Genomic DNA, 24119 nt, shown 5'->3' on the forward strand with positions numbered 1-24119 from the left:
CTCCTGAAACGTCTATATACTTCCCATTAACCAATGCTATATGTAAACAATGGGCAAAGTTCATATCTTGCAGCCCTTCCACAGGAAACTGTGGGGGATTAAGTCATCCTCAAAGACAGATTTATTAGATTTTCGACTATGCTGAACAAAATTTTGGCTATCTCAAAATTTTGATTGGGTGACTTGGGAAAAAAACGAGCGTGGGAGGGGATCAAGTTACCCTCCAATTTTTTTGGTCACTTAAAAAGGGAACTAGAACTTTTAATTTCCGTTCAGATGAGCCCTCTAACGATATTCTTGGACTACTGGATTGATCCGATTACTCCTCGGGGAATAAAAAACAAACAAACAAACAAACAAACAAATAAACACGCATCCGTGATCTTTCTTCTGGCAAAAAATACAAAACTCCACATTTTTGCAAATAGGAGCTTGAAACTTCTATGGTAGGGTTCTCTGATACGCTGAATCTGATGGTGTAATTTTCATTAATGTTCTATGACTTTTAGGGGCTGTTTTCCCCTTTTTACAAAAAAAGGCAAGTATTCTCAGGCGCTTAACTTTTGATGGGTAAAACAAAACTGAATGAAACGTATATATTTGAAATCAGCATAAAAATCTGATTCTATTGATGTTTCTATTGGTATCAGAATTCCGGTTTTTAGAGTTTTTGTTACTATTGAGCCGGGTCGCTCCTTACTTACAGGTCGTTACCACGAACTATTTGATACCTTTTACACTGGCTGATGTAACGATTTACGTAATTTCTCAAAGATAGTCAATAAACGTCGGTATATGCTCTTTATTTAATAACGTGAGAATACGCAAACATAGAAAATAATGTAGCAGAAGAACAAACAACTAAGACGAAGGCGAAAGATGGACTGCCTTTAAAAGTATACAGTTGGTCCCAACTCTCTTGAATCGGAAGTCCCAGCTATTTGGCTGTTCGACCGGCCACGAATAACTTTAGTCCCAAAAGCCCCCCCCCCCTGGACCGAGCTCTTGTTTAAATATATATATATATATATATATATATATATATATATATATATATATATATATATATATATATATATATATATATATATATATATATATATATATATATATATATATATATATATATATATATATGAGACCCGGAAAAAACTTCTCTAATTTATCCCAAATACTTTACATGACCCTCTCCCCCCCCCTAAAAAAAAGAAACGTAATACTTCATTATAATTTTGTTAAATCTCTATGACAAAAAAAAAAAAAAAAATCCAAAACATGAAGTGCACCCTATGGCTGACTATGCTTTAGAGCCTTAATTTTTATAAAAAAGTTTCTCATGTGAATGACGTAACATTCATAGGCATTTAAAGAGCAAAAAAATACATTGTAGTTTTGCAATAACGGCATGCATTGCATGAAAGGTGTTTTATACAGACAATGTTTTTCACTAGCATAAATGTGTCTAGAGGACAGCCCTAAAAATATCAACTCAATGATCTTTTTAGCTTCCTTTTTGTAAATACATGTAAAATTTGGAATAACAAATTCTAAATATCACTAGAAGGCATTAAGATTTTTATAGGTAGGACATGCCATGAAATCGCTTGAGAGCCACTGTTCCACCTTAATGATTTGTGCTAGTTTTGTCTAGTAATTTCCTTCCTTCACTAGCGGTAACCCTTTTCAAATCAACGTGGCGTTGATTCCTTCACTTCGCTGACAGGTATAAACCTAAATTGAAAACAGAATATAAAATGAAGTTTTATTTGTTTGTTCAAATTTAATGGATCTCTTAAAAATAAAAGCTATTGTAGAAAAGCGTAAGAACTTAAAACCTAATTTCAGTGAGCATATAACCGTGGTAATGAGCACGAGCTTGCTTTTTTCTGCTTGTGAAACGAATGAATGCTATTCTGTCAGACAAGTTTATTTGTTTGTGAAAAAAAAAACTCTCTCATTTTGGCCACATAAATTTAGTCATGGTCATGCATCGAATAATAGCGAAATATCTTAGCGAGTAAGCATTATTGCAAATAATGCAGCGCCAGCTATTTCCCTCCTGAAACGAAGATTATGTGCGAGGTCTGAAAAACAAATGCTTTCGCCAATATTTAGCATGTTTCTTCAAAATCAAAACGCCTTGTGTGAATTTCTACAGCAAGGCGCAAAATGCAATGGTAACTGGAGACACATTGATGAAATTGACTCTAAAAAAAAATGATATAATGTTAATACTTGCGTTGAAACCAGAACAGGATATGTTTTAAGCCGGTATATTTTGCTTTACAGAATTGTGTTTTGATTCACTTGGATGGTTTAAAACAGCCCCCCCCCCTCTATATTTTGTTCTCTTAAATTGATGGGTCTTTTTTACAGTTACAAAATTTATCGTTAATATGACAGCGAAATAAAATGAACTAACAGCAAAGCTTATGAAATGAGGGGTATAAAAAAAGAATAAACAATAACGTATACTCGTTTGCAAGGGTATTGACTGAACCCCCCCCCCATCACAAACTTTTAAGTCACCTTGCCTTAAGTTCCAATGAAACTTTCCCTGAAAGTTTTAACTCGATTCTCCAGCTGTGAGACAAAGCACAATAAATACAAAACATAGGAAACACAAACACAAAAAAAAACACACACTAAAAACACAAAAACGCAACACAAACAAAACATAGGAAACACAAAAAACACAATAATTACAAACACTAAAAACACAGCACAAACAAGATGGACTACCAGAACTATGAATTTGTAAACTTTCATGTACGATGAGAAAAAAATCCTCTTTTCTTAGCAGAATATGTTTTCCATGTGTAAAACCTTCTAATATCAATGTCTTTATTCGATAAGTGTAATTTGATTAAAACAGAGTATATTCTCACTATCTGTAGATTTTACCAACCAAAGAAACATCAAGTACAGTTCATTTTACGCCATTAGTGTATTTACATACAAAAATAAATGAGTTACCGCATATGGAGGCCGAAATATTCAGAATCTGTTGGAAAAATTATTACATAGGAGATTTTAACTATAATCGTTTGAATTGAAGCAGCATCAAGTAAATAATGTTTGTCCAATCATTTTCCTTGACAATGCTTTTGAATATAATTTTCTCTAACACTGAGACGAGTATACCTTGTTAACACTGAGGGAAGAGGAAGAGAACAAACTTGAATTGTCTTCATCACTGTAGATTCATCACTGTATCATAACTGTATATCATCACTTCATCACTGTATATTCTCTCTACTGTGGTCTTCATATATGATTAAGGTAGCTTCAGTCTTACTCATCTAAGCTATCAAACAATACTGTATTACTGAACATTAAAAACTATACTTTAAAAAACCGATCCACCTCCATGACCTACCAACAATGTTTTAAGGTTTTAATATATTATTTTGCCATATCTTGATTATTTGCAAGACCATATCAAGAAGGGGGTCCGGGTTTGAGCCCCCCCGCCCAACCCCCCAAATTTTTTTGCAACAGATAAAAAAGTAACAAAAAAGGATATAAAATTTTATTGATGAGTTTTGTAAAGTACCTTTACCTACTTGTCTAGATTCCAGAAAACACGCGACAATTGTATTGAAGATCAAATAGGCATTTTACCAGGTAATGCCTTGACGGTGTATAAACAGAAGGTTTCTCACTCCAGGAACTATATTTAAACTTTAGTTTTTTGGGGTTTAGGGGAATAAAAGGTACCTAGGCTGGGTTATGTTAGGTTAGGTTACGTATTGAATATATAATATGTTTACCCCCCCCCCCCTTAGTGTTCAAATATATAGCCCAAATTTGTTTCTAAATTATTATATTTTCTTCATATTTTGTATTATTTCATTAGCATTATATCTTTGTAATTTTTATTATAACACTCAACTAGAATTTGACACATTTTGTTGCTGGAAAGTCTCCTGTGGGTTAATACAGAACAAGAAGTACAAAAGAATACATTTATAAGTAAGGAGAAGTATAATACTTATAAGTAATTAGTAATTCGATAGGTAAATTAATGTTAAGAAGACTAAGTCACTAAGGCTAGGAATAAGTGAAGATGTAAAGGTGATGTTGGTTAACGAAAAGATTGATTAGGTGGACAGCTTCACTTACCTTGGTAGTATTATTAGTAAAGACAGTGGGAGCAGTGAAGATGTTAAAAGTAGAATAGTAAAGGCTCAGGGTGTTTTTTCGTAGTTAAAAAAAGTTTGGAAGAATAGGAAGATAAGTATGCAAACCAAGATTAGAATTTTAGAAGCTACAGTGATGACAGTGGTCAAATATGGCTCTGAAGCATGGACGCTCCAAAAAGTGGATGAAGATTTACTAGATGTTTTCCAGAGAAATTGCTTAAGGATTGTTCTGGGTACCCGGCTGACTGGCCGTATTTCAAACAATAGGCTATACGAAAAATGTGGTTCAATACCGCTCTCTAGGGCTATAATGAAGGAGAGGTTGAGGTGGCTAGGGCACGTTGTGTGAATGAAAGATGACAGACTGCCGAAGATTTTTCTTTTCGGCCAACCGTCTAGGGCTAAACAGAAAGCAGGTCGTCCTCGGTGGGAGGACGTTATAAAGAAAGATTTAAAGGAAATGGGAACTTCGTGGGCGCGTGTAAAAAGGGAGGCTTTGAATAGATTAGGGTGGAGAAAAAGCGTGCGTAGCTGTGTTGGCCTCAGGTGGCTTGGTCCTGCGGTGAGTTGTTAGTAGTAGTAGTATTAATTTAAGTAATTATAAATAATTCGAATGTAGTTTAATTCGAGCCACAATTCTCTAAGATTTAAATTTGACTTGAGATCGAGGTAGGATCTTAAAGTTTGGAGCCTATCCTCGACTGAATAATACCTGATTTTGACTTAACCTGGGCATTTCCATGAGGAAATGTAAACATTTTAGTCCGTCTGAAAATACATCTTGTAAACTGAAAATCTTCTTTCGTTCGACATTGAAAGTGACAGTGAAAACTTTTCATATTACTATTGGTTGATAGGCCATTGTAGTAAAAGGTAAGGTTCCAGCTTTTCTCTGTTTGCATTTCAAAAATTCAAAATAGTTTATTATCTTGCGTTAAAACAAAATTATGGGAAATTGAAAAGAAATGAATCTTTGGCGCTCCAACATGGGTTCAACAGGATTGGAAAATAGCTGCAAGACTGACAGTAGAAAGTTGTCTTGCAAAACTAGAATATGAGCCTTGGCTTGTTCTTTACTAAGTTGCAACTACCGCTGCAACCATGAATGTCTAGCTACAACCACACTTATTGTTGCATCTCCGTTTATTACAGATCTCAAAGAATCGGAATTTAAGAAATGGCCTTGTAGTAGTGCATTGATGAGGGTAGCGAAAGGGGAATAGGTTCTCGCTCTTGAGAGGCATAGGAACAATTTTCTTATGAATAATGTTTTGTAAAATTATATTTAAATTAGTGGTGTTTATTTTACGAGGATTTAGAACAGCTATTAATATAAGAGATTTTCAACTGCTATCAAGACATTCACCCTACCACCTATACAATGAATGATCACGTATTAAAAGTTTATCTTTTTTTCAAAACGTTTATTGCAATGGTTGTGTCTTTGATTTGCGGAATATTCTTACTGGGTGCTTTTCTTAGATGAATAGTTCAATAAAAACGCATAAATTTAAATTTCAAGATGAAAGGAAGTTGTTATGTTCCATAAAACCAAATTATTTAACCTAGCACCGTTTATGCCCGCGCTACTAGTTTTATTTCCTGTCAGTAGAACCGTGTTGGAATAATAAAGTTCTTTTTCAAAAACAGTTGGCACAAAACTGTGAAAAAACATGAAACCCAAATTTTCTATTTATGTTACAATTTCATACATAGTTCAATATGAGGGATATCACTGGGTGGAAGGTGAACGAGCACGGTGGGCTATAACTCCGTGAGAATCTCAAATTAATAAAAACATTTGTAACGATGATGATAATCTCTTTAATGTAGTGAAATTTGGCTTAGAATTAGGGTCCTTCTCTTCTTCTAAAAACACTGAAATAATGTCTACGTTGAAAACTATGAATAATAAGACATATCTTAAAGTCCTTAATCGGTCATGCATATACAAGACTTATGGATACTAAATGACCTTTGAAAACTGGGCCTCAATCCCAATGACCTTGTTCTTATCATTGAAGCCAGGAATCAGTCATCCAAACGAGCGTGGAAGGGGATATCCAGAAGATAATAATAGGAAATAGTCTACTCAGCTCAATTCCTAAGCCAAGGAAGCAACTGAACCATTATTAATGCCAAAGGCAAACAATCTACATTGTAGACACAAAGGATAGACTCTAGACTGATTTCATATACATTTAATCCCTTTAAAGAACATATGACTAAAGAATTGTACTACTATTGATAAAGACAGGTTGCTGCTAATTGTTTAAGAGTAAACGCGTCGTTAAGCTGGATCAAAATATAAGCAAAAATCAGGATAAATACGGAAACTGTCTTGAAAGTTATTTTTCCCGAGTAATTGGCCTCCTAGGAAAGTATTGTATATTCCACCCCCCCCCCTCCAAAATTTAAAACTGAAAGAGGAACTTCGAAAATGTTTAAGTTTCTTTTGTTGTTACCATGACCATGATCACAAGAAAATTTAGATAAAAGTAATCAACCTTAATCACAAAAGTTCGATGTGACAACAATACTATTCCTTCGTGCATTTACTTTTGTAAATTAATCAAAAAAAAAAAAAATTTTGCACAAAATAAGTTTTTCAAAAAAAAAAGAGTAAAGAATTCCATTAAGCCAAAAATGAACAAAATATAATCAAATAATCTACCAAGCATAAAACTACCATAAATCAGTATCAATAAATAAATGAAACCCAAAACAAACAGAAATTAAAATAAGCCAAACTCAAAACGAGCTAAAATCAATATGTGTAGAGTTCTAAACCCCATGCTGTCTTAAAGCTAGAGTATAATTTGTACTTTACTGAATAATATTCGAATGAATTTAGTGAAAAAAATGTGCATTGTCAGTTTAAAATACATGTGTTGATTTTTATTCCTTAAAATCTTAATTAGTTTTAGATTTCTTAAAGCTATAAAAGTGAAAACGTTTAAAATAAAATGTTTTATATATATATAGGGGTGAGAGGGTAGCTGCCGTCTGATCACTTTGACTCATAAAAAGAGCACTAGAGCGTCTGATTACCAATCCAATGAGCCCCCTTCTAAGTTTATATGACCTCAGGTTCTATAAAAAAAAACACCTTTATGTCCCCAGGGCACAACTTACAACCCTTTCCCTGAGGGCTGGGGGGATTCGTTATTCTCAAAGACATAATTTCCAGACCTGTTTGAAAGGTTGAGCATAAATGAGTATCTTAAAATTTTTAATGCAAGTGTTTGGGGAAATTATAGGCAGGGAGGGGGAACTTAGCCCCTGATCACTTTCGACTAATAAAAAAGGCCCTAGTCCTCACAATTTCTAATCGAATGAGCCCTTTTTGAAGTTTCTACGGCAAAAATTTCTATAAAAACCTTATATGCCCCAAGGGCATAACTTACGACCCTTGTCCTGAGGGCTATGGAGGGGGAGGATTGTCATCCTCAAAGACATAATTTCCAGGCGTTACGACTACGTTGAACAAATTTGCCGTATCAAAACGTTGGTCGAGAATATTTGGGAAAATGATGGGCGTTGGGAGGGGAAGTGGCGATTCTTGTTCTGATTACTTTCGACTATTAAAAAGGGCAATAGATCCTCTCAATTTCCAATCGAAAGAGCCCTTTTTGAAGTTTTTACGACAACACTTTCTATATGACATTTTATGTCCCCAGGGCATAACTTAAAACGTTAGCCCTGAGGGCTGTTGGGGGTTGTCATACTCAAGAACATAATTTCCGGACCCTTCAACTACGTTCAACAAGATTGCTATATCAAAATGTTCATCGGATGTGTTTGGGGAAATGATTAGTATGGGGGGGCATTCACCCTCCGATCGCTTTGGATTATCACCGAGGGTATTAGCCCTCTCAATTCCCATTTGAATGAGTCCTTTTTGAAGTTTCTACGACAACGCTGGCAAGACCTAATTTCCAGAACTTTCAACTACGTTGAACAAAATGTCCATCTCAAAATGTTGATTGGATGTGTTTGGGGAAATGGTAGGCTTGAGAGGGGCGCTAGTTGCCGTCCAACCACTTTCGACTATTAAATAGAGCACTAGCGCTTTCAATATCCAATCGAAAGAACCCTTTTTGAAGTTTTAATAAAAGTACTCCCCCACGGCCATTATTGTAATCCAGATCGAGCTGAACTGAGTAGACTCTGAAAAATAGATCGGTCTGGATAAGTTAAATTACGCTCAAAGAGTACTTGGTGGGAGGGAGACAACATCATTTTGCAGCAGCGGCTCTTGTATTCAGAGTTTGTTTTTCAGCTTTCCGAGCGGCCCCGGGGGGTCCCGCCCGCGGCCGTCCTTCGGCCCTGGCTCGGCCTTTGGCCCCGGAGGGGAGGGGGGACCCTTGGAGGGGGGATTCTCATCTTTTAAATGTTGTAAATAGTCTAGAAATATGTTCAACTGTGCTGCTATTGTTCGTGTTGTATTTTAAGTAGTGTTTTGACAATAAATGAAAAATATTGTTCTGTTGCTGTACAAATAGTGTGTGCGCTATTGTTGCTGTATTTTAAGCTGTTTTTTTGGTAATAAATGAAAAATAGTGTTATTATTGCTGTAGAAAAAGTGTTGATGTTAACAAAGGAAAAAAATATTGTTTTTGCCGTTCTTGTTGCTAATGAATAGGTAGATCTAAGGGAAAATTATTATTTATTCATTAGACAAGTATGGTTTACAGTTGGTTGTAGTCCAACTGTTGTCAACAGCAGTATGTATCAATTTAAAACACCATTCAGGTCGTTTCTGTGGAGCCCATCAATGTCAGTCAAAACGAAACTTTTAGCTAAAATAATTAAAAATTGTAATAAAATTAGACCCTGGCGCCGCGTCGATGAGGGAAAACCGGTGGCGGCGGGGCAAAAAACAGCAAGCCGCGCCGCACCACCGGTAAGACGCCGGCAGCGCACCGCCGGTAAGATGTCGCCGGTGCGCCGCTGGCGCGATCAATGTCGACCGCAAACATTAATGTTTTCATCAGTCTTTCTCAAATCACAGCTTCAATTTACAACAGATTCGAGCCTATTCATGAGTTCAAAAATTCACAAGTCGCTGGCTGGAAACTGGTCTTCTTCGTTATTCATCAAGAGAAGTAGAAATCTGGCAGAAACGAAATGGCTGTGGCGTTTCAGAACCCTTGCATAATACGAGTAGTTGAAGTATCTATTAGCTATGTATTCTTAACATAAATAATTATCAAAATTACTAGTTTTTTTCATTGAGCATTACTGCACACAAAACTTCAAATACCGTATCACAAAATTAGTCAGTTATCTGTGTAAAAACTTTGAAAATAACTTTGAACTTAAAAGCTTAATTTTTTCATAATTCCCTTTGTCTGTACCTATTTTGTCACATTTAAAACAGTTGAAATGGGCGACTTTGATATTGGTTTTTTTTTTTTGCTCTTTTGGATTCCTAAGAAGCCTTATTTTATTAAAAACTGGTTTTTAATTACAATTTAAAAAAAATGCATTTTAAAGTTTTTTTTGGCTTCTTTATAGAATATATGTAATGTAGGCTAAGGCTGAACAACTCCTTTTTTATCGCTTTTGGCTGCTCTTTTGGATATTATTTATTTTTTCTTTTTGGGGATTCATTCCAAATTTTAAAATGATAAATACTTAATATCAGTCAAATTATAAACTCCATTTGTAAGCTGTAAATTTATCAAATTAAAAAATACAGGGTTAACACTTCACACGAGCAAACTTCAATTATAATGACACAAAAAACACTTAATAGTTTATTGGCTTAGACGAAACATGAAGTGCCAACTATTTTATTTGGTAAAAATGAAAAGCTCATCTATTTTATGTGCAATTAAATATTACACTAAATGAAATAATATGCAGACTGAAGTAGTTCCAGGAAGATGTTGAAATGTTCATCCTAGTTCGTCATTTTTAATCCAAGCAAAATGTTAGGACACTTAGTATCAGTTATTGAGTTTAAGCTTTGATTTCCAACTGATTACAAGAATTACCAAATTTAAGAAAGTCGCAACAATAAGTCACCTGTGGTCAAAATACTTAGACTCCTCTTTAATCCCCACCCAGGCTCAAAGCTTCTGCTATGGTCATTTCCATGGAAATCTCCAAAGAGTTTCTTTTTAAAATAGCTTTCAAGCGTAGTTAGGGGTATTTAGACTTTTTTGCTTTTCTTCAAAGCTTTGAAAAAAGTGTTATAATATTCCAAATGTTATATTTGTGCATATTTTTGATAATCATTTGTGGGGTGATCGAATTTTCTAAACCACTGTAGATACGTAAGAGCGTTTCAACATCTATGACCCAAAGGTCATAAGACTGTTAATGACTCTTCCTTGAGCCTCCCAAACTGAAAGCTATTATTATGTCCTGGCATTTTAATGTAACCTGGGTACTGGACCAAGGCCGCTATTGTTATTCGAGCGCAACATTAGTTGGGGATGTCGATATCGCTTTCGTCACACCAATTCGTTGTAGTGTGAATCTGCCTGGTACATATGAATGAATGTTTTCAAAGTAAACCCGTTTCATCAATAGGAAAAAAAAAACGGATTGGACGCATATGTCCCTTTCCCTTTGGATGATAAAACCATGCAAGTGCTACTTCAAGTATAACTCACGAAAATCTTGTTAATTTTGTCAACTTTTCAACTTTTTGGCATCCCTGCTTTCAACAAAAAAATCAAGGTACTATCACTTAAATATAATAACTCCCTATGCGCCCCTTCTGGATACCATCTTGATAGGATACCGTCTCTGCTTTAAATAAAAAAAAAATAATTAACTTAATGGCACTCCTGCTTAAAAAAAAATCGAGGTATTATCATTTAAATATGATAGCTCTATACCCCCCCCCCCTCTGGATACCACCTTCATAGGATGCCGTCTCTGCTTTAAATTAAAAAAAAATGAACTTTTTAGGATCCCTGCTTTCAATAAATAACATTTCGAGCTATTATCATTTAAATATAATACCTCCCTACCCCCCCTCTGGATACCACCTTGATAGGATACCGCCTCAGCTTACATTAGAAAAATAATTTACTGAAAAATTAACAAGGTCACTATATGGTTCAAACAAACACGCAAAATAACGTTAAACAGCTTAGTGTTCCTTGAAAAAAAATTGAGGGTATGAGTAAAGGGGTACAAAGACAACAACAAAAATGTCGAAATTATTCAGATATACCTCAAATTATTGGAAAACTGAGTGATAGATTCGCCATGGCATTCCATAAGATCCAAAGAATCGAATTAAAAGGGAGCACACGCAAAAACCAAATAAGGCCAGTAGCCTATGAGAAATCGCAAAATACCCAAGACAGTGAACAAGTCCTAATGGGGGGCCCTGGGTCTATCAAAATATTTCAATGGTTTCCCAGGGAATTTAATATCATTTTCTTCTGTCTCCCCTTTAAATGAAAAAAATAATTATCTTTTTGGCATCCCTGCCTTCAATGAAAAAAATGAGGTATTATCATTTTAAACTGATAGCCCCCTATCCCCCCCCCCTATAAGCAGTAATTTACAATTTTTTTATGTATCGTATTTTTGGGGTATCCTCTGTTTCAATCTTTATTTTCCCAACCTTGTACATAGCTTAGTCTATAGCTAAATTTTGTCTCAATCGAAGGTTGTTTTTTTCGGGAAGGGGGGGGGGGGTAAAAACGTTCCAGAAAGAACATTGTATTTTATATCAGGCGTTCAATAATTGAGTATTAAACATTAAGAGATTCTTATCTAAAAACAGCAAAAAAAAAATCTGCAAACTTACAATTCAGCTGTAGAAACAATCTGTCAGCTGTCGATTTCAAAATCCAACAAAAGGCTGAAGCTGTATAGCAGTGAATGCGTTCTATAATTCTATTCAACTTGAAAATAAAATTCTTGACTACGAATAATGTAAGAAATAGGGATTATGAAACTGCATTCGAAATGATTTAAACTCATTTCATAAAGACGATACTTTTTTTGTCAACATATGAAGAACTATGTATATTGCAATATTTGCAATAGCTTATTGCACCTGTCTGGTTTTTATGCAAAGTAACAAAAGAGAGGAAAATTAATGAACAAGAGAGCAGTCAAGAATTATGGTATGCAAAGTAATATTTGGCAGGGAGAGTCACTGGTGATAAATCACTAGGGGTTGCACCGTGATTGCGTGATTTTCGGGGATTCGGCAAACTTTTTTCGGGGTGACGCATAGATTTTCAGGGAAATACCCGAAAATTCGGGGATAGTACAAGCTCTGCTTGATTTCTAATCAGGAAAATTGAAATACTAAAGCCCACGAGAAGGAAAAGCTCCGACTTTGCGGTTGACGCAATAAAGAATTGCCGTAAAAATAATTTAAAGTCGACCGAACGCCGCCGCCTCTGCCGGCGGCGGCGTGCCTGCGGCGTGCCGGCGGCGTTAAGACATTTCGGCGACGTTCGACCGGGCCTCTCGTGGGCGGAGTTCGGTCGATCCGCCGGCGCGGCGCCGGGGTCTAAATAAAATGCTTTTGGAAAAACCAAAGAAAATTTACTATTGCTATAGTATTTGGCAAGGATCATACGATCAAATAAAAGCTATTGCCACTGCCACATCCATGCCAATACAATTCTAAAGGGGACTTGACGTTTTCAATAGTATTGAACCAAACCCATGGCTGATTATTGGTGATCTGGCTGAATCGATTGAACAGTTCTCACAGGAAATGCTACAACTGTTTACTATTCGCTCTCATCATGAACACATTTCCATAACCCTAGTTCTACACAATGTGTTTAATCAGAGCAGATGAGAGAGGGTATGAGATCATCAGAGAGATCATCATCATGAGATCATCTGTTTCATCAGAGAGAGAGCAAGGGTATGAGAACCCTTGCTTTGAAATGCACCATCTATATTATCTACCAAGCTGTTCATGATTCTAGCTCGCTTATAACTCTCAATAAGCAAATATATCCAGGTGCCCCCAAATTTCTACTTTCAGCGTACAGTCAGGCGACAAATAAGCCCTATGGGTACATTTCGCTATATCTGAATCAGAATGCTCCCGAGGATCTACGTCTAGTCACAAATATTTTTGACAAAGAAATTACTGTATATCTTCCAGTGAACAGTAGAAAAGGCTATTAGCTGCGATCATGGCATTGAAGAAACTACACGAAAATAGACATTTATTTTCCGTTCTAGGCACTTCAAAACCTCCATTCAGGAAGGTCATACTCAAACATGACTTTGACAATGATTTCATTAATCTAACATCTGAAATTTTTTTTAACTTTAACTGAGGGCAATGTACACTTGCCAGAAGGTGCTAGACAACGGACAAAGCAACATCGTGCCTTGGCTTGCAAAAACAAAGGAAAAAATTTTGAAAGAAAACTTCTCCTTCGAGTGGGCGGTAGCTTTTTTTACACTTTTACTGCCAATAATCACAGGACTTGTTAACAGTTTTCTCTAGATGGCTAAACCCTATAAATTGACCCCGATAGAATTTGTCCTCTCACCCGTGGAACACTTTGAAGACAATCTAGGTAAATTCATTAATGACGAAAATATTGCCGATGATAAAAGTCAGTTTACTTCAAGATGCATCGCATCGTGTGGACAAACATAGACCTTATCGTGTGAGACCCGTCACCGTCACAGATCCCCCTATACAGGCAACATATACTCAAGATTCTGCAGCAGTGCAATCAAAGGAGAAGGAATTGAATTCCATAGTGACATCAATGGGAAACTTATTGCCAGTGACCTATCGAGAATAGAGTAAAAAAGTATTATCATATGTCATGTTGGAAGGTGGTGATCATCAAGTTCAAGTCGATAGCACTGGGAAACGAATTATAATTCATGGAGAAAGGTATAATCTACTTGATTTAATTTGCGATATGGTGACGAATCGTAAAGGACTTTTATCATTAGACAATAATGTATACAGCTTTCTAAATGCATCAAACTTTCCCAAAAGTCTAATTGGCAATAAAAAAATGTTAAAGAAATTAAGAAAATGTAGTAGAGGTGTTAGTCCTCTAACACAACCAACAACACCATTTAAAAAAGAAGGAGAATATTCTAATTCAATCTTGGAAAATACTAGCACTCCTAGTAGCAGCAGTAATGATTTGATAACACCAATGACGGCTAGACAAAAGCGAAGAAGTATTGATTCACCCTCCAGTGTACAAAAGGGGAATGGACATTACATTACGTGTTTGCGTTCAAGATGGATGAAGTTTTAAAACATGTCTATGAAAATATTGGTGAAGCGGAAAGTCTAAGGTCCCCCACAATGCTTTCTAAAGTTGGCTCTGACGTAGATGGCAGCACATCAGAAAATCGAAAAGAGTCTCTTAAAAATGAAACGAGTTACACACTTCATCAGAGTCGCAGGTCTTGTGGGAAACAATATCGATAAACTAAAGCCTTTTCCCTCTGCATATAATGAGAACTGATCTTTTAAATTTAGATTTGATTCAACAGTGTCACAGTACACCCTACGAATATATTCTATTGGCAATCAGTGTCTTTAGTCTCTATGCATATGCCATTCCATTGCGATCAAAGACAGGTGTTGAAGTTGCTCATGCTTTAGAAAGTATTCTGGAACAAGATTACTATAGAAAAATTCAATCGGATCGCGGTAGCGAATTAGTTAATCCTCGTGTGCAAAAGGTTCTACTGAAATGTAATACAAAGCTATATCATGGTCACAGTCCGATAAAACCTGCATTGGCTGAACGATTGATACGAACGATTCGTCTATTAGTTTCGAGATATTGCACGCTGAAAAATACTGCTGCTTTTATTTATGATTTAGATAAAATCATGCAAATATATAACCATCGACCACATCGATCCTTGTCCAATGTTAGCCCTCGGGAATCTTATTGCAGTGAAAATACATTTGATGCTTTTCTAAAGCAATATTCCAGTGAAAAAATGGCAACAACAAAAAATTTGAAGAAGAAATTCAATGTTGGCGATACTGTTCGAATTAATAGAACCACCAATATTTTTGAAAAGGGAAATTATTTATGGAGCACCGAACTTTTTAAAGTGTCCAAAATCCTAGACACCACACGCACGACATATCGGCTGCGCGACACCAAAGATAATGAGATTCTTGGTGGTTTTTATGAATATGAGCTACAAAAAGTTAGAAACACTAGTGAAATTTATCAAATTGGAAAGATATTAAAGAGCCGTCCTTGCAGGGGCAAGAGACAGTTGCTTATTCGTTGGCTAGGATACAACTCTGATTTTGATCCTTGGGTTGCAGTTGAAGACATTAACAATGCCCAATGATTTATATGTGACATTCATGTTCAATGTTTCTGATCCTCTCTACAACGATTTGAATAGAACAAGTGATTTTTGGACTAAATTCTCCCCCCCTATCAAATTCGACGGCGCGTATGAAGTGGCTCTTGTCGACTGTATTCTCAAAAATACACATGATATCCTGAGAAAAGATCGCAAACATGATATAAAAATTATACTCTATGATTGGCCGCCACCCCCAGGTGATCAAGAACAAATTCAAAAGATCAATTGGATGAACTATCCATATATTGAATTACCCTACGAAGAACTCACCTGTATGAATGATTTATGTCGTTCTATCAATAAAAGAATTTCCACTCGTAAAAAAGGAGTCTTTCATTTCAACTATTCAAAGGAGGAGGGTAAGATCTACACTAGTTCACCCGTTGGCGATGAAAAGGTTATTCTCAATGATAATCTAAAAGATGTTCTTGGCTTTAAGATCAATATAATCAATGGTAAATGTGCTGGAAACCCTAATTTTATTTTTGCTGACTACCCACCTGCCTTCTCCCTGGTCACTTGTATGTTTCTCTACGCTTCATTTGTTGAAACATCCAGGGTTGACAATAGCAATGCCTCCCTCCTACGAGCTCTTGAACGAAAAACCAATCAAGAAAATATTCACCATTACAATATAAAGCATCTTCAGTATATCCCCGTAAACGCTTCCTATTTGGAACTCTGTCAGTTAACACTAAGAACTGAATTAGGTGATCCCCTAGCAATATCAAAAGGTTTGGCTGTGTTTAGATGCCATTCTCGACCCATTCAGCAACAAGATGTCTAATAGAAAAGTGGTATTCATTTGTCCTGATATTGACTGCTATGTTGATACTCTTAGCCCAAGACAAGTGGGTATGGGAATGGGCTATTACAAAGGTCTCTCATCAATGTCTGGCTATGGTCTTGGCAGTTGGTTTGCTAAGCTTTTTCGCTCTGCACTACCTCTGGCTAGAAAATATATTGTACCGGCTGCGACAGATTTTGCATCCTCTACACTATACGATTGGGGCTCTGGCAAGGATTAAAAAAAAATGTTTCGAAAAATCTTAGGCCCGGTGCGCGAACCCTTGGTGAGCAATTGAAATCTCATCAAAATGGAAAAGGTTTAAAAAGGTCGAGAAACTGTGCACCACTCATCAGTCTCTTCAGGTCAGAGACTAAAGACATCACTCTTGTCAAAGAAAGGAAGGAAAAATACGACACGTACAGTAAACAGTAGAAGAAGAAGCCCCAGAAAGAGAATTGTTAGATCGCAACTGGATTTCCTTTTCATAGATAGCAAATCTACCGCATAAGGATTCCCAACCTTCAATCAATTCGTCTTTAAATCTATTCAATGCAGAAAATGTTGACGTGAGCGTAAAACATTGATACTATGAACAATTTTATCCACAACAACCCCTCTCCGATAATATCCACTTTCAAATTTATTCCAATGAAGACTACTTTATGGACATGTCTTCGAAATTTATAGATTTACAAATGAAAGTCCGGAAATCCGACAATACAATGCCAATTCTTGCCGATGGTATATCCTATGAAAATTGTATATTACATAATTTATTTCGTCAAATCAATGTCTACATCAATGGCACCCTGGAGAGCACAAGCAACAATCTCTCAAATTATACAAGCTATATTCAAATTATTCATGCTGATGACACCCAAGTCATACAAGGAATTGAGAGGCACCTCCAATGGATATGATTATATTACTGATACTGATAGTACAGATGCACTTAAAAATGCTACAACTGGTGAATTACATCTAGTTGGAAAAATATGTCTTGAAAGATTTAATATACCTCAATGACTACCACCAAATATTAAAGTAGATATAAAATTGACACTTGATCCATCCAATTCCATTTTACAAAAAGAATTTGCTACTAATCATGATGTAAATGTCTCCTTTACCTTGGCAATACTATATGTACGTAAACAGCAGGTAATGAGTTCTGTTGCTTTGGCAGTGGAAAAACTGAGAGCCAGTGGAAATAAAATTAAACTACTTGTTCCTCATACAATCACCAATCAACGTCATATTGCCACAAGGTCGCGCACATTCACCAACTCATCCTTTATCAATCGCGAAATTTCATCGAAATTAGCCTTGGCGTTTGTAAAAGGTGCTAGTGGAATAGGATTTTTGAATAGATGCCCACATAAATTTGAGATGTTTGGGCTTTCATCTCTTGTCTGCAAAGTAAATGGAATCCCACTCTTAAATTTACCTTTCGATCAATCCTATAAGACATTGTTTGAGTTTACTATACAAACCCTAGATAATGATTCACAACTGTTTGAAAATGGTATAAGTGAAGAAATGTTTACTAAAACACTTGGCGGTATTGAATTGGATCGGTCTGGCGTCCAGGATATGAGTATATTACGTACGGGGAGTCTGCGTTTAGAGTGTACATTTGCTGACCCATTACCTGAGGTTATTGCACTAATGGCGCTAAATCAGTTTGGTATATGTTGGGAAATCACTCCCAACGGCAGTGTTTTACTAAACTTGGTACCATGAACACCAGTCAAATAATCAATGTTTTTAATATGGACCATTACATGTCCAAATACAGATCCCATTGTCAGCCCTCGGACTTTCTTGGAAAAATTCAAAGTGCCAACAATATCCTAATTATTGTTAATAGCAGTCCGTCGACTGTGAATACCGGCAATTGGTTGTGCACCTTTCAAACAATAAGGACGATTGAATTTTTTGATCCTCTTGGCCTACCCTATACATTCTACACTCCACACATCAGCAACTATATTGTGAGCAGTGGGAAAACTATTATTCAAAATCGGAAGAGAGTGCAGGATCTGACGACTAAAAGCTGTGGTTTCCATGCGCTACTATATTTCGTGTTTAGATGTCACGGCTATACTTACAAGCAGTTTCTTAACATTTATGTAGACAATCCACGTCTGAAGGACTTTATGGTTGTATACATTTATAAATCTATACAACAATGTCTTTATTCTTCACTTAAGATTTCTTCTTTGATGTATAGGCAACTGCCGAGAACCACTAATGCTGGTAGATCATTTGAATTCACTGTATATTGATCTTGATTGGCTGCAAAGTCAGGGACACATTTTCTACAGTACATTGTAACTTCACTCTTGTTGTATCTCTTTGTATTGTCAATGATAGTATTTGCATTCATATTGTGAAATTCACGTGTTTCAATCTGTCTATTTGAAGCAATATCACATACAGTGTTTTCAAATGGTGAATCATACTTGGTAACTGCCCAAGAAAAATCACTAGGTTTATTATCATAATTAGCGTTTTCCTCACAATGCAAACAAAAAAACCAAATTTTCTTCTTACCCCAACAGTTGAATCGTAGACCTGATTCTTCCTCCCAAAATAATTTAAATCCACGACGATACCAATCTCGTATAAATAAACCAAAATCACGTTTGGGGTTCTTTACAATCATACCTGGGTAAGTATTCTCCCACTGATCACATGTGTCATAGTGGCAATTGGAGCATAGTTGCCCTCAAGGGTAAGAGTCACAACTCTGTGACGTTACGTCACAGAGTTACTCCTCTCCCATTCCCCTCTGAATTTACCGAACGAGGATCAGTTTCTTTTTAGCTGTGAGAGAGTTGACAACGGAAACCAAAAAAAAAATGTTCTATACTTGTCCACTATGCATGTAAAATCTTAGCAGTTGGCCATCATGTGAGAATTGTACAATTATTTATGAATATAATGAAAAGTGCAAATTAATCCGTGTAAATTACATAGAGGATATGTAGTACAAATCAAAGGCTGTAATTTATGTCTTGAAGAGATTTTTGACTCTTACCCTAGAGGGCAACTATGTTCCAATTGCCACTATGACAAATGTGATCAGTGGGAGAATACTTACCCAGGTGTCATTAGAAAGAACCCCAAACGTGATTTTAGTTTATTTCTACGAGATTGGTATCGTCGTGGATTTAAATTATTTTGGGAGGAAGAATCAGGTTAGGTTAGGTTATAGTTAGGTTATGGACTCAAAGAGTCCTTGGTCACAGGTATATTCACACACGGAAATACAAAATCTTTTACTGTATCGCGAAGTTCCACTGGTATGTGCCCGTCAATTTCAAAGAACCATCCTTTTAGCCCATTTTCCTCGACAGTGTAAATGTCGGGGATGTCACAATGTTTCTCAAGCCATTTATAATTGCCACATGGTAAACAGTAGTGAGAAATTGCCGAGGGGTATAATGAGTTCAGGTCAAGAAAAACTGCATTAGACTTTACACCGGTGTCTTGTCCAGTTGGATCCGTTGTTAGAACGCGATCCCCGTGAAAAACATAACCACCCCACATTGATCTTTCTACAAAAAGGTGTTGATCCACATCGGTGATCAACCCTATTTGGCTCCCTACTAATATTTAGAATTAAGTCCCATCACCAAATGAGGAGTGGAAAAATAATAGCAAATGTCTAGTCCAAACTCTGAATAAATTTGAACTGTGTTTTTACAGACAATATCCAAAAGAGTTAACACATCACTGGCCAAGTACATTCTACAATAATCCCAACCATTTTTACAATTACCCTTTGCCCAAACCCTCTTGGAAAATTCATAGTCTTCAGCAGTGCATTCACTATTGGTAAGTAAATTATGGAATGCATCAATTGGAGGTAGTTTGCCTTCACTTAACCGTGCGCCAGAGCAGTAATAGTCATATGCATATACGCCTTTACAGGTCAGTAAGTCATACATTTCACTGTCTGGAAAGCGCTGTTTAAGCAGAAGAAAACTATCAAAATTGTCACTTTCTGCACCTGAATGAGTTAACTCAAAGCCTTGGGGAAGAAAATATAAGAATCTAAAAACCGGCTTTATTCCAGCACATATGTCCATTATCCACTACCTGCCATTTCAACTCTAAAAGCAAAAGCTTCTCAGCAGCATTGGGGATAAAACTGTTGGTAAATGAGTTATTAACCCATGGACTATCTACTCCCCCTCCCTCCCTGTGCATACGTGCCAAAGCCGTTAAAATAAATTTCAAATCATAATTTGAATTGTGAATGAAAACCGGTATAAAAAACTGCTGGCTTACATTCACATTGCACGATTGTTGTGCTACCCCTCGAAAATTACTACCTCCTGACGATATTTCCTGCCACAAATGATTATGGTTCCTAGCTTTCCCGTTCCCCACTCTTTTCCCCCTAGTCCTTTTCCTCTTATTCCCCTCTTAAAATTCACCCTTACTAAGCCAAAATATTTTCTTATTTTTAACAGCCAGACAATCCTATACTGACAATAACATCGGGTAGTGAGTATTTCTCAAATGGGAAAAACCTCCATTTGCAACGAAAATTAATTTAGTCAATGCCTTGGTCATGAACTCATTCTCGTCCGATGTATCGACTATTTCTTACAATTGCTTTGTGTTAGAGCTGTCTCTTTGTGCATGGGCATAGAAAACCGCAATAGCTTGATGTTCTTTGATACGATTCGGAAATTGGGGTCGTTCACATCCAGCAGCTTAGCTTCACAATCCAAACTTATTTCATCGCTTTGCATTAGAGTATTCTGAAAATTTTGGAATCTCAAGTTAGCTCTTTCACCCGAAACCGTTTTCACCGATTGATAGCCATGACGCCTACAATGCTTTATGTGATTTTGTAACTTTAACTCAGTCCACAATCTAGAAAGGCATATTGGCCAATAGTATCGTGTCCCGTGTATTTTACCCTCCCCCAGAACTCTACTAATATCCGTAATAGGATTGAAATGGCCAATTGAATTGGGTTCACTAGGCGGTGTATACAACAACCAACCCCAGTGTTTCACCGATTCAATCGACGGGGCCCTTACTGGGAAGATTACACCCTTTTTATTAGAACGTGCTCCATTTTCAAATTCTGTTTCGTATTGGAGCACAGTAACACCCATATTTAAATGGACTTTGGCCCGTTCAAAGATATCTATTGACCTGAGTGTTACTGGAAATCTTCCCGCTAATCAAGAGAAATCTACTGGGGAAAAATCAGACCCCTCTTTCCCATGCACGGCCCAGTATTCCAAATTTTTCTTAGAAGCGTCATGTGCTAGAGGTTCGAAAGCTGATATGGGGAAAGCGTACATGAAACATTTTTGACCTATTTCAAAACAGATTTGTTGAACGCCCTGACGTCCTTCTAAATCGGGATTATATTTTAAAACTGTACTCTTGTTCCTATGCCCCTCTTAAAATAAAAGCTTTTTTAAATTTACATATATTTACACTTAAATTTTCAATAAATGAAACCACAGATCCACTCAATTCAATTCAATTCAATTCAATTCAATTCAATTCAATTTATTCGAATAAAAACATAACACAAACATTAATAACAATAAAGATCCTAGAAGATAACTTGTTAAGGACCAAGAGAAAAAAAAATTAAAGTAACACTGAAAGAGAGAAAAAAATAGAAGAATAAAACATGGCTAATTAGAGCAAATTTGTTAAAAATGGAAATATCAAATTATACCATCAAGTTTTGTTACATTTTTATACAACTTGCAGAAACTTGTGCTAGTTTAACACTGGAGGGAATTTTGTTCCATTGAATAATAGATTTGTAAATGGGAGATTGCTGGGCAGCACTAGAAACGCATTTAGGAATTTTAAAGGCTCTATTGGATGAACGGAGACAATGGGCTTCCGAATTATTAATATTATAATAGGTTAGGAGTTGAGGTGGAAGATTATTACTCCCATTCTCATTATCATTTTCGAGATGAGTGATAATATTGTCAATCCAGTGCATAAAGACTGTCTCATAATTATCCAATTGAGAGTGCAACACGAACATCTCGGTGCGTACATAGTGATCGCATACTTCACTATGACCCTCATTCAGATAAAATATTTAAAAAAAAATTGAGGCCTTAATGGAGTCCCTAACCCCCCCCCCCAACAACTAAATCTGGTTTTCTAAAAGTGCACGAATTTTATCTACATGTTCATGAACGATATAAATGGGTTCGGTTATAAAATTTCCCTCCATACGTGAATTAAACGGATCCCCAAAAGTGGCAGTATAAACGACTCTTGTATTCAATGTCGAACTCGTTTCTTGAAATTCTGGTAGCGTCGTGATTTGTATATCATTACCCTCTCCCCCCCCCTTGTATATTAGCTAAACCGTCTCCCTCTTGTTTATTATCATCACCATCTCCTCCACCACTTTGTTCAACAATAGGGCTGGTCCGTGTACTAAAATCCATCGAAGTCATTTGATTTTTAATTAAATTTGATTGAATAGGGACTATATTCATTAAATCAGTGGGGGAAGGGTTCTTATTTAACTCTTTGGTAACATTGTCAAAAAATTGTAAAGTATTTGGGCTTATGCATGGTAAGCCACACTCTGAATTAACAGCAATGCCTTGTTCAAGTGTACTATCGTCTACATCTAAATAATTACTCGATAAATTGTCAATATGAGAAGGTATTTCATCTAAGTTAACATTACCATCGCCATAACGTAAGAATTTACCATATCGATCGAGATCTTGTTGGTCCATAGCTGGTATTTCAGTGTCCTGATTGTCACAAAACTACATTTGTGGGTCAATGCGAACACATAGGACGTGACTTTTTTCTTCAGCTGGTGGGGGGGGGGACAGTGCATATGGAACCAATGTAGCCTATAAAGAAGATAGCTTATTTTCAAAGTGTCTAGGTAATCGTATTTTTAAATTGAATTATTATTTTCATATCATTTAAAACATGTGTCTAAAAAAACACGCTTATTAGTAGCAATATCTGTATGCACATAGTACCATTTGGTTAATTTACTGTTCCCCGCTCTATATATCCTGAAAGTTTCAATTTATTAGCCACCCCATATGCATTAGTGATATAACATATTTACAATCTAAAACAAGACAAAATAGATTTTGATTTAGTTCAAACAACCACCCAAATTTTCATATTAATACTCTTTATCTACTTTTAAAAAAAACAGGGGTATTTACTTGGTAGTCTACTCATTCAGATCATCTCCTGAAAATAGCTTATTTTCTATGTGTATAAACCAACCTCCTTTGACCTTACATCCGTTAATGCACGTCTGTTATTTTCAAGATTTTTCGGAACATACCATAAAATGGAGACCGTTAAGTCTCGCATCTCTTATCGAAGCCATTATAGCGCAACTTGACATCCATATTATTTTGAAGTCTAACGGTACAATCTCTAACCTTCATATTGACTTGGGGGAAAAATCATTAGCGGAAATAAAACTTAAAAACATACATTATGATTGTAGCTTGCATGTTGAGGGTTGAAGGAGGCTCATTCTCGCCTTGTATAGAGGGCATTGGTCGTGAAGGGCCCAGCAATGCTTGTATAGGTGGGGTGGACGGACCAGCAACGTCACAGCCATATATATGCGGGGTACGGTGAGTTGAAGGTCATGGCCAAAGGCCATACTGGACAACTGATGCCCTCACAGGGGTTTTATCTTGGACCCTAGCCCTCTTTTCAGGAGGAGGGTATTGCTTAAAATTGTCCTTAAAAAGAAGAGAAAATTTAGTATAAAATGACGTCCCCCTTTTACAGAAGAAAAACTAGTACCCCCTTCTACAGAAGAAAAACAGAATTTATTGGAGGGCATA

General features: G+C 36.3%; 1 long non-coding RNA gene across 1 annotated transcript; it reads right to left on the minus strand.

Annotated features, from left to right (window-relative positions):
• Positions 1-1355: 1355 nt before the first annotated feature.
• LOC148950424 (uncharacterized) lies at positions 1356-23799 on the minus strand. Its single transcript, XR_016141964.1, has 3 exons — positions 23758-23799; positions 22997-23147; positions 1356-1731 (listed from the first exon to the last, which is right to left on the minus strand). It is a non-coding gene; the product is annotated as an uncharacterized LOC148950424 (long non-coding RNA).
• Between the last annotated feature and the right edge of the window lie 320 nt (positions 23800-24119).

Source organism: Artemia sp. Qi Xiang Cuo, chromosome 7 (genome assembly GCF_049724085.1).
Source record: "Artemia sp. Qi Xiang Cuo chromosome 7, ASM4972408v1, whole genome shotgun sequence".
Taxonomy (NCBI): Eukaryota; Metazoa; Arthropoda; class Branchiopoda; order Anostraca; family Artemiidae; genus Artemia; species Artemia sp. Qi Xiang Cuo.